Consider the following 15,362-nt stretch of genomic DNA (forward strand, 5'->3'; position numbering starts at 1 on the left):
TTTGTCTTGCATTGTCTCCTAAGGAGTTTCTGGTTTGGTCAGTTTTGCTTTGAACACGGCCAGGCGTTTGCTGCAGGAGGTGCTTGCTTTCCTGGAGCAGCTCTGGCCTCCAATATCTGACTCCAGACGAATGTCAGCAAATCCTGCGTCAGTCTCGGGATTGCTAGGCCTGCTAACAGTGATAAAGTGAGGAAGAGGTTTCCTTTGCGCTGTCTGAGGAAGAATATTGAAAGGTATGCCTGTGGATTATATTTATATATATAGGGACACATCAACTTTCCTACTACTGCAGACAAAAAAAAAAAAAAAAAGAAAAAAAAAACAGCATTACCCATCACAAGAACATGAAACTCTGCCTGTCAGGGAGAATCAAGAGAAATTTCATGTGTGTGGCATGGTGTTGGTGTCGTGTTTGTGTGATCCCCCTCCTTGACAGTCAGCATCTTCCACTATTGTGTTTGATCTGTATTTGAGCCTTTTTTTCCAGAAAGGGACATAAGTTGGCATGCTTGCATGGGTGGCTGTATTTGTTTCAGGATTGTCAATAAACTGGTCTGAACCAGATCTACAGAAATCCCTGGTGCGTCAGTTTAGACAGGCTTATTTTTCCACCTGCCCTAAAAGAAAGAAAGGATATGGGAGGTGAGAGACGAGAAGTGTGCGCGTGCACGTGCTGGGAGTAGGAAGGAGTCAGTTCCTCATGACTTTCTCATCTTTAAAGAGGCTGGCGAACTGCCGCCCCGTGATGTTCCCTGTGCTTCTACAGGTTACTTGCGTGCACGTTAATGACTTCTTCTCAACAGATTAGTGCAATGGCTGGGGTTTTTTGGCTGGTTGTTTCTAAGCTGTTACAAAAGCTTCTGAATACAAAACTCTAGCATGCATGCGTGATTACAGCACAACAGTATGTTATGCTATGTAATTTATTTAAACATTATTAAGGTATTTAGGCCAAAAAAAATGTCTTATATGTAGCTCTTATCTAAATCCTTGCTTGTCTACCAAATATATCAACAGTTTTTGCAAACAATTCAAATTCTTTGGTAGGTCTTTATGGGTTCGTTCCTAGCTTCTCACAACAAATGCTGTGGTACACTGCAAATGTAGGCCACAAACAATATCGGGTGGCAACCAAAAGGGATTCTTTCCATATCTTTCACCAAAATGGAAGAGGATCTCTACCAACATAACTGTATGCTTTCCTTTGCTATAATAGCAAGTGTTACATTAAATGCCCTGGTTTTGGTTATTCATTCCGAATCTTTGCGCATCTGTGTAGATTTGACCTTCAGTAGATGACTCTTCCATAATACTGTGTGTAAACAAATATGCTGTCATCCAGGCTTAGGGAATGCTAAGCCACTGAAGCCTGCATATATTTCAGATCTAATACGCCTCATTTCTGTTTAGTATTTTATTTGATTTTATTTTGATTTATGCTTCAAATTGGAGAACACTCACAATAGATTGTGGGTGTCAGTGTTTATTTTTAAATGACTATTTTTGGATTAGCAGATGAGCTGGATATTTGTTTCACTATGCAAATGTTCTTCAGAAAATAGTTTGTTTTCTCTGCTTCTCCTGTATTATCATAGCCAGTCTTGTTCTCTCCTTGACTGCTGTAAACATATATATGTGCTTGTCTGTGTGCATGTGTTTTAACATAATAAAGGCATACACCTGAAGTCTTGTACTCTTTCTCTTTTCCATAGTTTGTCTTCATCCTGCTTCTTTCCTGATGACTTAATGGCCACACAGCACTTACTTCCTATTTGTGGAACCTTAATTATCAAATATATTAAAAAGTTTACTCTACTATTCTTTAGCTCAAGTTATTAGCCAATTTGTTGGGTGTTTTTGCTTCTGTCTGGAATTTCTTTTTGTCTCTGAAGTACTTTTAAAGTAATTAGATTGGTGGTTTTCTTTCTAAATGGTTCATTGCATTTTTGTATATCTGATGTTCCTGATATTACTCTGCATGTTCAGCCCATCTTCAGCATCTGTTTTTCACTTCTGCTTATACTGCTAAATTTGAAGTTCCTTTTAGGGATTACTCACTTATTTTGGTAAGCAATATTGTATATCACTTGTTGTCTATTCTGTCTGAAACAGTGGTACAAACAGAGGTTGCAGTGGGAGAATGTATACAAATTGGTGGCTTGCCAGATATGTTTGAGTCTTCCATTTGGGATAAGAAGGACTTGCTGGCAAGGCTGCTGTTTTTTTTTTTTTTTCTTTCCCACACCCACATCCTTTCTTTAGACATTTGTCCTCTCTCTGAATCTTCAGTGCTTCTAAACAGGCAACTGCAATAGCCTCTTAAAATACCATTAGTTCATCATCTTTTTTTTTCCCCCCCTCAGTTTTCTGTGACAGACTCTCTTCTTCATGCTAAACTTTTTATTTTCCTTTCTCTTTTAAAACTTCAAGTAAATTATGACTGGGCAATCAGATTGCTTAGGTATTTCTGTAATATGCCTTTCTCAGATTTATAAAAATAAATAAGTCTGAAATTACATCTCTCTCAGTGACTTAAAGTAATAGTAAAAAATACTCAAGTTGAGTCATGATCATAGTGCCAAGTAACCTTTCTGTGCATCTGTTTATTTTCACTTGTGTGAGCGTTACAAAGGAGATTGTATGGAAGTTCTGCTTATGTGATGAAACCAAGCTGTGGCTTCATACTGAGAAGAATCTAGATTGTTACTTTATTGGATCAGTCAAGAATCCACTTCTGTCTCTGAGGATAAGATCCTGAACAATATTTCTTCTCTTTTGGCTGGAAATTGTATCTTAATATAATTTCCTTTTTTTCTTTTGAAAGCAGACTTGTATCTTTTTTTTAGTCCTATTAGTTCCAGTAAAACAACCTTACTATTTTCTAATAAACAATCCAGAAGCATTCTTCTCTGAAAGAACGTAGATGCCACAAAATTTTTGTTCTGCATAAATTGACCAGCTGAATCAGCATTTTAAGGCTATTTACTATCCTTTTTCTGCTAGCATGTAGCAATACTGTCAGCCATTAAATTCACTGACATTTTATGTAGAATCAACCTATTATATAAAATTTAAGTGCATGCGAAATTTTGAAAAATAGTTATGCTTTACTCTTGTGAAAAAAAGTTTTCAACTGTGCTAAATAACACTTTTATTTCTGAAAACAGAACAAATAGGAAGTGTTTTTGGAGGGCAGATACCTCCAGCCTGTTTGCAAGTGTTGTTATAGCTAGGGGAATACTATGCTTGTTCTGCTGGCTCAGAGACAAAAGTAACTCATTTAAGCTTTTAGGGGTATATGGTCCTTGGGAAGTCCTGCCTAGAAGGGAAGGATATGCGGTGTGGATGCAATAGTTCTGAGCAGGGAAGCTTAGCAGAAATCAAAAACTGAGGAAGAATTTGAAATAAATTTGATTAATTTATATTAATAAAATCAAACCTCAGGAACTGATAAATTTACTCAACATAAACATGTTTGCTGTGTCTGAAGTCGGTCTAGAATTCTTTGTGCTTTCCACTTTAGTATTAATTAAACATAAACAGCGGATCTAAGTTGAACTCATTATTGTAAGTGAGATAGCAGAGGAATTGCTGAATCGTTTGAACAAACTAGTTTGACATTTGTAGGTAATTGAGGATAAAAGTAACAAAACTGCAGTATTTATGCTATTGGGATCTTGTCAGCAAGCTTTTAAAACAAGCTCCTCTTTTGATTTCTTTTTTTTCCCCTAACTACCACATTCTGTACAGGGTATTTTAGTTATGCCACAGGCCTAGCCAGGCCTCAGAGCGTTCCATATTTGGACAAAAGTTCCTGGAAGCTGCTTATGGCTCTGGAAGCCACCAGAGAGACTCTAAACAAGAAATACAGCCACAGCTTCAGAAATGCTCTTTTCTCCTCTCCCGTTGTAACAAGGAGAAATACCCGCCTTAGTCTTCCATATCAGGCCATGTTTCTAAACCAGTGCGTGCTGTGTTTGGGGGTTTGTTTGCTTTTCCGACAGAGGAATTTAACTTTTAGCACCAGATAATGTTCCCGTTCTCCCATGACAGGCCCACAGAACAGCAGGGCTCTCCTGCGCCAGGCTGATTTCCTTGCAGAGCCTGGTTGTTTGCTGGGGTGGATTTATGCTAAAATGCCACAGTTTCAGTCGGGGAGACTAAGGCACGGGTTTTACGTTCTGTATTGATGCTCACACTCTAGCATTTCAATGTAGTGATAATATTTTAAAGTGTAGTAATTTAAAGGAACTGGAACTTACCTGTCAGAGCCTTATGTTTAGCAGGAAATGTGACTCATTTATTAAAAAAAAAAAGTAGGAAATATTGATCTTCAGACAACAGAACTTGTTTCAAAATATTTTAGACATTTCAAAGTAATCCCCCATTTCAAAACATGTTTAAGGTCTTGTGTGTAGCTCACTTTAGTAATAGAAGTTGTCCTTCAAAACCTTTTTAGTGTCCTTCCTCATTAGAAAAAACTTTTTAGTGTTCTTAAGGTAAGATACTGGTTTTAGTGTATAACAGAATGGTTCATTTTGTGTTCTGGGACTTCTTCCAAGATTTCATAATCAATGTGTTTAAAAGTATATTCCATATAGTTTGTAAAAGAAGGTTGGTACATTAAGAAAGTTTGAAAATATAAGCAAGAAAGGATCCAAGCAAATCCAGTAAACCATTTTTGTCAACTTAATTCCACTTACATTATCAGAAATGCCAGAACTGTGAATGTGACATGATTTTGCAAAATTTTGCTAAGCATCAAGTTTTCTGTATGACGTTAGTTAGAAATAGTTCATAACAGTACTTGTGGTAGTGATTCATGCCTTTACTTGTCCTAGTGACTCAGCTAGCTTATCACAAAAACTTGCAGAGATATGATCAGAGTGATTAATGTGAACTTTCTGGTTTTCTCTATTAAACTATAGTGTCAAAAGTATATATAAAAGAAAAGACTACAGAGTTGGATAAAGATTATTCCGCAAATTTGGTTATCTTTAGCAAAAAATAAATCTGTGTGCTAAAGGGGTTGTGATGAGGAAAGATTCTCACTATCTGCCCAATTTGACATTGTAGGTCTATGCAGAAATTGTGCATCATTTTGGAGGAGATAGCTGATACTATCTTAGAAAAAAAAGTCGTAGTCTAGTTTGCACACTTAACACAGGCTTTGTGTGCATGGTTTTAACAAACACTCCACTGATGGCATAAATTAAAGCAGTAATAGTAACAAAAAGGACTTGGATGTTGAGTTTAACACTGAGTTTTCCACTGTAGCAAAACAGCCCAGTTAAAACCAGACTTTTTCCTTCAGGCATTTGGATCACAGTGTGGATTTGTATTAGCTCTGGACTCAAAGAAATGAGAAGAAGATGAACTTTAGCTATCTAAAAATTATTACTTGGTGTTAAAACATCTGTTCTGAGATGGAATTAATTGCCTTCTAGAGATCTTGATCTTTCTCCATTGGCTAATGAAGAGCTTAGACAAATAATTGAAAAAAATGACTTTTTTGAGTTGGGAAGATGAATTCCATACCGATTTATAAGTAACCAGTGATAAAGATCATCGTTTCAGCAAAGGGAACATCTTTTGATCACTACCGTTTCAAATGCTGGTTAACCCACTGATTCATTGCATGATTCATAAACAGCTTTAAATTTCTTGGGTTGGTACTGAATGCAAAATTAAACTTAAGAAGTAGTTTTGAGTTTGGGGTATTTTGATTTCATCATGTTATAGGCCATCTTATTGGCTGTTTCATTGTTTTAGATATTATGTTATCTTCATAGTAAGTAAATTGCTTACCCTGTCTTTGCCTTATTTGAAATGAGTAGCCAGTTTTATAGTACGTGACTGGTGGTTTTTGTTCAACAAGACTCAAATGAACTATACTAAAATTAGGTTTCTTTGAAAAGAAAAAAGTAGCATTCCTCTGCTCCTTTAAGGTATCATACACAATTCTTCCATGATCACACCTAAAAATAAATAAATTGGTCTGAGAGTATTATTAAAATTTAGATTTTTCTGAGTCTACATATCAACGCACATCAGTACATTTTTCTGGATGGGTTCTTCTGACCTGCAATGACGTCTGATTTGCCATTGGGCAATGCAAAAATCTCAAGTTATAAAATATAAGAAAAATTCCATGAGCTATATAGTTTGAGAAACGTAGCTGTGTAAAAAATATATATATATTTATTTATATATTTATATATTAAAAATATATATTTGATGTGTACATACATATATATATATATATATATATCAATGATAACCCATAAGGTTAAGCTGTGTTATTCAACCAGCAGCTTCAATTCAATATTGTAACACCGAGTTTGTGTGGGAGGCTGCCCTCTGGCAATAACATGGGAAGGATTTGTGACCTATTGCTGTTACTGCAAAGAATCTTTCTTAGTTCAAGTGCTTTTTCATAGCCAAAGGAGAGAGTTTCTTGTCCAAAATTCTAAGTTTAAACACTAACTCTTTCCCCACAGTTTATCAATGCACTATAAAATGAGTACAAATCCTTGCAAGTTAAGAATTATCATACTACTTATCTGTGTAAAACGCTATGTAAATATTAGTCAGTAATATGATTTCTCAGCATGTGAATGTATGATCACAATCACTTAGAGATCTCTGTGGTGATAATACTAGGTAATTTGTTTTTATAAAGCAAAACAAATCTTGTGAGAGTCCCGCAGAAGCCAGCTTGTTACAGGAGTGTACATTAGTCTTCGCTTCATGGTATTTGGCCACCTCCAAAGTAGACATTCTTTTCAAGGTATCAATACCTTCCTTGGATATCATGAATTTCTATCTTGATGGCTTGCTAAGAATGGGAAATGGCTTTTTTTGTGTGTTATTTGTAAAGAAGACTTGAAAATTTTCTGGGCTGGGAAAAGAAGGGAGGGACTTGAGTCAGGAACAACAAGCAGGTTGTACTATTTTGTATTTTGTCTTAGAAGGTATCAGGAATATCAAGTCTGTTCACCCTGGTCATTAATGGTGTGTACCAATGAGTGTATCATGTATCAACCAGGTGCTTTGAATTTTCTACCAGCTGTGGCTGAAATGCAGTGACATGGAAGGTAACCTGCAGAGCATGGGGAAGTCGCATCAGGCCCTCAGTTTGCTCCCTGCTGTTTAAAACTGTTCCTGCTCCCCAAAGTAATCTGCCTGCAAGATTTTGAAATTGCATTTATTGAAAACAGGATTTTATAAACTAGTTTACAGCTGTCTGGTGTTACTTGTGTTTTTGCTTTAGCTGGATTATTGCTGCCATCACTTTGATATAGTCAAGATAATTGGGAATTGCTTGTATTAGGTACTTTCATGCTGCCTGGGAGAAACAAAGGGGCCCTTCAATCTCTAAGGCAGTACTGAGTTGCCAGATATATTTGAGAGTTGGAGTTAAATATTAAGATGCACAGGATGAGGTTCAGTTCAAGATTAGACATATTTATATGTTTTACTGGCATTTGCTCCCATTATAGTCATTAGGGAGCTTGACAGTACAAAGTAGCTTAGAAAGCAGTCGTCATGTCCTGGAGTAAATACGCAGTGCCTGGCCAGCTGACTTGCCCTTGGCTGACCACAATGACTGTGGTGGGAAATTAGATGCCTAAATGTAGGCACATTCATCTTCCGATTGGTTAGAGATCATTTCCCTTTCAATTGCTTGTATCATGAATATCCTAATTTTAATCTGTGTCTAGTAAATTATAATCTTATGATAGGCAAGATGTGACAGTCGGAAAAGCCTTTCTTTGGAAGGAAGGGAATCAATTCACATAGCCTTCATGTTTTGTTAAATAAATCAAAAAGTGAGCACATGCACTACTCCTTCATCTCCACCACAATTCAAGTCACCTGAGGGAAACACTCCACCTAAAAATAATAGTTGTGTTAGAATTGTTGTACCTAAGAATTTTCTAAATGAGATTGAGAAGAAATTTATAAGTTATGTATGTTCACTTTCATGATTTTGCCTGCAAAATCCATCACTCCTTTCTCATTACTTTCTCATTAGGGAGCTATGTAAACAGCAATGAAAAGGGAAAGGGGACATTTATAAAGTATGGTTTGCTTTTGTTGTTTAGAATTACTTCAATACTTCTCTCTGGATAAATTTTCAAATTGAGCAGGTCATTCGTAAAAATACTATTTTCAGAAGGAACAGGATTTTTTTTTTTAATTATTTTATTTTTCTGCTCTGGTTTAAGTATCCTTATGATGTGGTAGATAATAAGGATCAAGATCTACCAAACCTTGTTCTTGGGCAGTCTGAATTATCTCTTGGCGATGACATAAATAAGAGGATGATATCTTTCAGTGTTACAAGACTAGAGGAACAAGGTTTTTCCCCGGCATCAAAAATAAGGGTACTTTTTAGATTCTAAAATAAGCACTGGTTTAAATAGGTGACTAATATTTGTAGTTACTATATATTCAAATTGTCCTAAAATAGTGAGTGTGAAGAATTGGTAACTACATTTTTTCGTAAATCGTTAGTGAGAACAGATGCTGCTATGCCCTTCTAAGAAGTCTACATTTTCCTCACTAAAAAGACTTTACTCCATACAAAACTTCTCTAAGTATTTTTAATATATATTTAGATATAGATAGATATCTATATATGTGTGTGTGTGTGTGCACGCACACACATGTATATGTGTGTGTGTATATGTGTGTATATATATATAATATATATTTGATAAATCTTTACTCATGATTGTATGCTTTCTTGTTAGTGATCATATGATAGGATCTCTCCCTAACCTCTTGCAGACCATAAGCTCCCAGTTGAATAGCTGAAACCCTATAATTGAAGCACTACAGATGCTGCATATATCAGAAATAACTATTTCACTTGTCTGAATTTTAAACTTTTTACAGTATTTCATAATCCTATTAATACTCTTAAACCTGAATTTTTCCCTATTTTTCCTGAGTAGTCACTCAACTGCAGAGTACTAAGAACATTCAGGCAGATCAATGTTCAGTTTTAGAATCTATTTCTTTTTTCTTTTTTTTTTCTCAGAAGTTAAAGATTATTATTTGTTAATTGTCCAGCACTGGTTTAGCACTTGAGGTTTTTCGTGACATTTCCTTTCTTTTGGGGAATCTTAAAATGCTTGAAAGATTACTGGCTTCCTTGCTTCCATAATTGCTGATTATTTTTTGGATTTCCTCAGGTTTGTCATCAGCTTCACACATCCAGTTGAATACAGAACACATCCTTGTTGTTAAATAATAATCTCAGCATTAAATATAGACAGCTGAAGTGCTGTACCTCTTACTTTCAGGTGTCCCAGAGATGGTCAGTGTAATGGTGCAGCTTTTGTTTTCACACAGCTATTTTGTTCCTCTTAGTGCAAGGTATCTGCAGCACCGAGACCTAGTTTGAGTCCCTAATCCAAGTTGCAAGTGGTTCTTTGTAGTATTTGGTATTTATTGCAAGCTTCTAAGATTGTCTGATGCCTTTTAGTTGTGGCCTCTGTAAATCAGTAACTAATGCAATCCATCTTTAGTCCTGTCTAATTTATGTATTTTCTAACACTGCTACTCCACTTCCATGCTTGCTGCCCTTTTCTAATCTGTTTTTACTTTGGAGGAGAAACACACCAGTGGTGATTTTCAGCTCTGATGGAAGTTTGTTCTACTGAACTGTGATTTCCCCCACACAACACACCTGCATATTTCATAAGAGAAGTCTGAAATCCCAGATGCACCACGTTTTCCAGACCTAGAGATTGCTTCTCTGATTCCTTTTTCAGAGGTCCATCTGTAGAACGTGGTTATGCAGGACTTTCATGGTTTGTGCAAATTAGTATTTGGGAACTGCAGGGTATTGTCCCATATATGCCTTCTCAGGCTTTTGGGCTGACTGCTTTTCAGCTTCCTCCTTCCTTCCTTCTTCCCCTTTTGCTATTGGGTGATTATAGTCTCATCAGGTTTTTTTCCTTTCTAAGAGAGACAAACCTCGGTCTTTCAAACATTCATTGCATTTTTTTTCCCAGACCCTCTTACCATTGATGTTTTTGTTCTTGAGGTTGTCTAGTTGATCTGCTTCTCAGATCAACCCCAAAACTGAACCCCAAAACTGAACATATAATCCAGCTGATGCCATAAGGTCAAACTGCTTTATTGAAGATCAACCAATCTTGCTTTTACTACTTTATTATCATGTAATTTGCTGTCTCTGATAGTCAAGCTATTCTTGGGCATAAATCCAGTACACATTACACACACACACACACGTATGTATATGTATGTATATATGTGTGTGTATATATATGTATGTGTGTATATATATGTATATGTATGTCTATAAAAAATTTAGAAGCACAAGGCAGATTGGACTTTGGACTGCTTTAGGAAATTTGGGGAAAGGATTAAAAAAAGAAAAGGGTTGTGCTTGGTTTTGCTGCTGAAGGCTATGTATTTAAAAAATCTCTTTTCCTGTCTCCTGTTTCTCTCAAACATAGAACTGTGTTTTTTGCCATACCTTGGAAAACCTAAGAAACAGAGAACACGCCCTCAGCCTTCATTAGTCATTGAATATCCAGTCTTCCCTTTCTGACATCTAAGTTGACCACATGAAGAGTTCTGTATGATTCAGAGTAAAATGGAGTGCTGCTCTTTGGAAACTGTCACACTGCAATTCTAGGGGTCCTCCCCTCAGTCTTGTCTTTCACAAAGCAGGGGAAAAAAAGGACAGACAAAGAAATAGTTTTAAAGCAGAAATGAGGCTGGAGAAATAAAACATCTTTCAGGCATAAATGCAAAATGAAAAAAAGTCTCATTCATTTTACTCAGTTCTCTTTCCTCACAAGAGAATACTTGAATAATCCTTTCCATGTTATAAACCACCTTTTGATACTAACACAGATATGGACAAAGAAAAATTCATGCTGTTTGAACACTGCAATAATTAGCTTTGCAGTATTTATAACTGGACACTCTCGATCAAAATAGTTCACAATAATTAGCTTTGCAGTATTTATATCTGGACACTCTCGATCAAAACTCTGTTTAACTGTACAGTAGTCTATATCTCTATAAAGTTGTTTTCCCCTTAATAGTTCTTATAGATACTGCAGTTTGTGCTATATGAAGCCAGACAGGTATGGAACACTTTTAGTGGTTTCTAATGACAAAGTCAACTGGTGAAGAAACGCTTTGTTAACTTTGACTATTGTTTAATCATTTAAAAAAAATCACGGCAGAGAAGTTTTTCAAATAATGTAACTACATGTCAAACCTCTTTTATACTTGAAATTATGTGAAATACTTTCTATCTCTGAATTTTGTCATTAGAAGAGTCTTTAAAATCCATTTTCAAGTCTGTGTTGTCTTTCTACTAACTATATTAAGTCAAATTATAATTTATTTGTCTTATCACAGAATCACAGAATGGTTGAGGTTGGAAGGGACCTCTGGAGATCATCTAGATCATCAACCTCCAATTTGGAGGTTGGACTTATTTTGACACTTTATTAGAATGTCAAAAGATACAGGTTTTAGACAGGGTATTATACCAAGAACTATGCAGACGATGCTTTTCACATGTGGAAACAGCTACAGCACTGCTCTGCAACGTGAATTAACAATGATTGATTGCAATCTGTTTTTATTAGCTCAAGGAAGAAAAACAATATAGTGATATTAAGAAAATTAATTACCAGATTAGAAAGTTGTAATTAATGTGCAGCTGGGCATGAGTGCAGTTAGTGCAATTCAGTGATCTGGCAGTCCTGACAAACTATCATCATCTGTTTTAAGGTAGACAACTGTTTTTTAATCTATGCTCAAATTTTTATTGCCTTTCCCGTTTCAGAACAATTTTCACAGTATAGATGGTAGGTTTGCCCTTTTATTATAATAATGTGAACTGAAGTTCAGCTGTATTTAGAACCCTCTTCTGTTCTTTTTCAGTGTCTTACTGAAGTTTCTTATGAAGCAGCTGTAAGAAACAGTGATTACTGGTAATTGACCTGCATATATTGAATAATCTTAAAATGCTACTGCGAATTTAATGTACCTTGTAAATTGAGAGGCTTCCAATTAAATAGAGTTCTTAGGATAATCACTTTCAAAACTAATCAAGTAATATAATGATGTTCCTAAAACTCTTATTGACTTAATTGTGACAAATTAATAAACCTAACCAATGCAATTACTGTAGCAGTTATATGAGTTGGCATTTTTCATAACCTGTCCATGCACGTTTTTCAGAAACACAAAGAGGAAATAGAAATTACCTAGGTGTATTGAATTAGCATGGCAAGGTGACTTGAATGGGGAAGTGTTGGTACCCTTCTTGCCACCTTTATGAGGTGTGAAGGTTATTGTGAATCACCCCACACTCTGTCTCTTACAGTTTTCCTGTCTTGTCTATTAAGAAACCAAATGCTACTGGACAAAACTTAGAACTGGGATCCTAGCAGTGGAATTGATAAAAAAAAATATTCTTAAGCAGCCTGTTTTTGTTACTATCCAATTCTATCTCCTAAAATACACTGGGGAACAAAATATTGTAATCTTGTCAATAAGGTTTATCTTTGTTATTATTTGTAACAATAGAAGGGAACACAAAGCATGTATGTAAATTAGAATCTGAAAACTGTGCAGAACTATTCAATAACCTTAGAGTGGCAGTGAACAGATAATTTTAAAAAATGCTTTATTAAAATAAGACTTATGTTCTTTCTTGTATTATTTTAGGGCTTTTTTTGTTTAAGTGTTCATTAGGAAGACATTAGAGAAATTGTTCTGGGTGACCAAAGCCCAGGAGATTTTTTTTTTTTTTTATCCTGTAGGCTAGTACTTTATTTATTGCTATACTGCATACATTGCTATATGTTCCCTCTTGTATTTTGTATTCAGCACAGTGAATATTTCCTTATGGTCATTTTGTGACATAATTTCAACAGGAGGAAAAAAGAATAGCCTTGCCAAGAATAGCTCCTTGTCCAGTACTTAAGATTTTCTCCTGGAATTTAGCAGATGTTTGAACTCCTTTAGCGGGAAGAGAATTGAACTGAGGTTTCTCGCTGCTTGGACATGTGCTTTAGCTCCCTAGATATTACTGCTTCTTTTAAAAGAAAGCATTAGCTGTAGAGTTGAAGGCAGTTTGATCTGATTGATAGATGGACGGTGGATATGTTTTAAGCATATGTATGTTATGATTTAAGGCTTGTGAAAAATGAAGCTCAAGGAATCAGTGTGGCTGTCTGTATTAGCGGGTTAGTTCAGATCAGGAGTAAGCTTCTGAAGTTGTTCTCCCAGTCATCCCCACTTGCTATGCTGTAGTTTGTATCACAAGCGGCCCTGGAGCAATTGAACTGAATTCTTCATCGGTGAAACAAAACTGGAAGTTGCATCTCAGGAGTGCACCTGATGTGCTCCAACCTTTAACGGGCATTCAGTGATGAAACCAGACTAGAATGGGTCTGAAGTGAACTCTTCAAACCATGGGTGTTGGGTCCTGAGCCCCAACTGTTTTGCTCTACACAGTTGCTCTAATGGGTCCACTCTGCTCGCTGAGGTGGACGTAGGCAGTGAGTGCCGGCTTCCTGAGGCGCAGTTCTGGGTGCATGCAGAAGGAGAATCCAGATGTCTACAACATTGATGGTAAAACAGAATTTGCCTAAAAGAGATATTAGTTCAGCACCTTTAGTGTACATGTTTCCAGGACATATTGGGATCATAAACCTGGACTTAGATACCTAAAGCAAAGCAAAACCTTCTACATCCTTTGTTTGATCTAGCTCAAGTTGAGCAGGTAGCCAGCCAAATCCAGGATTTTAGAAAGACGCAAAAATATTTGATTATTCCTTAATGATGATAAAATGTATATGGGTATTTGCAGAGGGGAGGGTTGTTTTTCAGGGATTTACAGAGGCTCTAGTCAAAAAAAAAGCCTTGGAGTTTTAAAAAGCACATACTAAGAAATTTGGTTGTTTTAGTGGTAGAAATACTAAAAATAATGCAGCTCTTGTGTTGGTTTTGATTTATAAATAACTCCCAGGAAAAACACACACATGCATGCAGACACACACATGCACGCACACGTACACATGCACACACGCACATGCAGAGTCCTGAAAAGCAAAGAGCAGAACTTGAAAATTGGCAGATGTTTGTTGGTTGATGTTAATGACCTTAATGCTGCATGATGGTGTTCACCATCTTAGAGCTTCTACTAATTTGTGTTTCACAGCCAGCATCATGTCAGTGTTTTTAGGATCTCAAAATATTCCATCGTGTTATCCAAATCAAAAATCTTTCATTGACGAAGTTGACATATTTTAAAATGAAAAATGGCAGCAATGCAGTTTATTACATCTAGTCATTGGAGTTTTATAAAGAACCTACTAGGAAACGCAGCTGTTTTTGTGGTAGAAATACTGAAAATAAGGCAGCGCTTGTGTTGGTTTTGGTTTATAAATAACTCCCAGAAACACACACACACCCTCAAAAGCAAAGAGCGGAACTATTCATTTCGAAACAAAACAAATGAAGAAAGAACATAGCAAATTTGGGTATTTTTTCTTCCCATTTAGACACATGTTTGTGGACAATTTCTGTTTTCCATATTTTTGTATTCTTCAAGCCATTTTATCACTATCTTTGCATTGTTTTATTTTCTTACTAGCTGGGTGTTTTCTTTGCACTCATCATGGTAGCACTAAATTTTTGTGAGCATTCATAGTAGTGCAGTTTGCACATGGCAAAATGAGAACAGTCACATGAATTGCAGCTAATTTGGAGAAAAAGACATTTTTATGCATGCTTCAAAGTCAATCTGTGGTAGATTAGGCACTCCAGTACTTTAAATCAGTTCCATTATACTGTAACTTCTCAGTTAGGTCAGCTTTATTTTCCTTGCGTGCTTTCATGTATTACCAGATCTTATGATTATAACAGAGCACACGTTCCAAAATTAGTCCACAGATATGGAGGATAAAATATAACCCTAAGCGATTTGAGGTGCTGTAATTCATTCAGCTGTGCTGACAAAATAGATGGTTGCAGAGCTGGGTAGCGAAGTCCAACAGATTCTCCAAAAGCAAATTCAGCCATATATAAATGCCTCAGGGCTTTTTGTAGCTGTGTGTGGTCATTTCTCATGGTGTTAAAAAGTATGGAATGTTAACCACAAAGTTTGAATCTTTCTGCTCTGTTTTGCTAGGTTGGCCTATATTTTCTTTTCTGTTTTTTAAGGTTTTTCTTTTTAATCACCTGATTGCTGGTGAGTTGCATTTATGCCTGTACAGATAACTTTGAAAGTTTATCCTCTGCCATATCTTTGGTTTTCTGCTATGATGGCCAGTATGATATTCATATTG

At 36.1% G+C, this 15,362-nt stretch overlaps 1 protein-coding gene across 1 annotated transcript in view; it reads left to right on the forward strand.

Annotated features, from left to right (window-relative positions):
- MAN1A1 (mannosidase alpha class 1A member 1) overlaps positions 1-15,362 on the forward strand; it is a 148,430-nt gene that overhangs the window by 86,248 nt on the left and 46,820 nt on the right. The gene's annotated exons all lie outside the window — the stretch shown is intronic.

Source organism: Apteryx mantelli, chromosome 3 (genome assembly GCF_036417845.1).
Source record: "Apteryx mantelli isolate bAptMan1 chromosome 3, bAptMan1.hap1, whole genome shotgun sequence".
Taxonomy (NCBI): Eukaryota; Metazoa; Chordata; class Aves; order Apterygiformes; family Apterygidae; genus Apteryx; species Apteryx mantelli.